The following is a 1,870-nucleotide window of genomic DNA, read 5'->3' as shown; positions in this document are numbered from 1 at the left end:
TACATGGCACCTAGGAAGAAAGCAATAACTGGCCAAGGAGCCAATGCTGCCCCAGTGTAGTGGCAGTTGATTCTTTACTTGAGGATGGGGGTGAGTACCCGAGGGGTGAGGACATTCCCCCTGCTACTACACTGCCTGATTCCACTACACCAGTTCTTACATCTGCTGAGGGTACAACAAACCCTCCAATTGACATTCCAGTTCCACCTCCAGCCCCAGTTTCTAGTCCTAGTGTTTCTGATGAGGACCTTAGGAGAGTCATACATATGTTGGCTCAGTTAGTGGCTTCCCAGACCCAGAGAGCTAATGTTGCCCCTACATCTTCTAGCGAGCAAAGGGATTCTACAGTTCTAGGGTAAACATGTTCCTCCAGTTAGATCCTCCAGTGTTCACGAGTACTAACCCCGAAGAGGACCCCCAGGATTTTATTAATAAGATGCACAAGACTCTGAGAGTTATGCGTGCAACTGAGACAGAGGGAGTGAGTTGGCCACCTACCGCTTGAGAGGGGTAGCCTATTCGTGCTTTGAGTTGTGGGAGGACTCCCGTGAGGAGGAGAGCCCTCCAGCGAGGTGGAGTGAGTTTGCTGATGCCTTCATGGATCATTTCCTGCCGGTTGAGACAAAGGCATCCCGTGCAACTTAGTTTGAGAATATAAAACAAGGTAGTAGGAGTGTGTAGGAGTACCACATGGAGTTCATGCGCCTGTCCAAGTATGCTATTCATATGTTTCCCACTATGGAGACTAGAGTGATCCGGTTTGTGCACGACCTCTACCCCTTAGTTGTTGATGAGGCTGTAACAACTGCCTTGAATTCTGATATGAATTATGGGAAAATGGTGGAGTTCGCTCAAGCTACGGAGGATCAAAAGTTAAAAAGAAAGACAAAGCAAGATATCAACAAAAAGGCCCGATCTACAGGGGGTTTTAGTGGCTCATACAGTAGGGTATTAGTAGAAAGGCATTACATAGAAGAGTGATATCAGGACCCATACAGTCTGTTGTCCGACCTTAAGCTAGAGCACTACCATCAGGGCTCGATCAACAATAGTGGGGCCATAATATGCCAAACCAGGGCAACAAGGAATCTAATTTGTAAGTCCAGTCGAGCAGAAACTATCAGCTACAGCAGAGGCCCCCATGTCCTAAGTGTAGGAGGTATCATTTGAGGGTGTGCTGACGTGGCACTAATGAATGTTTTGGGTGCGGAGTAAAGGGACATAAGCTAAAGCACTGCCCAACAAGCAAGGAACAACAAGTAATTCCCTCAACCACCCCTTTTTCCCTTGTCCTATAATGTATGTGAATGAGTACGACCATAGAGCTTCGTGTCATGTATGATTGACCATGGGATGGTACTTATTTACATGTTTGGATCTCCAATCACGGTAAGTTTAACACATACAAGAAGGATGAGGTGAGATGTCTATCAGAATGTGTTTTGAGGAGTATAGGGCCAATGAAGGCCGTTGTTATTGTGTAATGGGTTGTTATTCCACTATGTAATGTCTCATGTGGCAGGAGATAAAAATCACTCATGGGATGGTCCAAAGGTTGTGTAGAAAAGTTGATAGGGGCCCGAACATGTTCACTAATCTATGAAGAAAGTCAAGATTACCACGGAAGTGTTGTGTGTTATAAGAATGTTAGGAGTTTTCCTTCTATGAGTTATATCCAAACTTGTATAGTTTATGCAAATGCTCCATTCTGATAGTATAATGCCTAGTATGTTATGGTTGGTATTGTTTTCATGTTACGTTACGTTGTTGGTTTATGTATATGTTGTTAAGGGAGGTTTCTGGGGCCCTCTGACATGTGGATAGACCTAAATACAGGGGAAACTCTGTCAAAATTTCTGGAAAATTTGGG

This window comes from Nicotiana sylvestris, chromosome 8 (assembly GCF_000393655.2).
Source record: "Nicotiana sylvestris chromosome 8, ASM39365v2, whole genome shotgun sequence".
Classification (NCBI taxonomy): domain Eukaryota; kingdom Viridiplantae; phylum Streptophyta; class Magnoliopsida; order Solanales; family Solanaceae; genus Nicotiana; species Nicotiana sylvestris.
Note: the sequence above shows the minus strand (reverse complement) of the source record.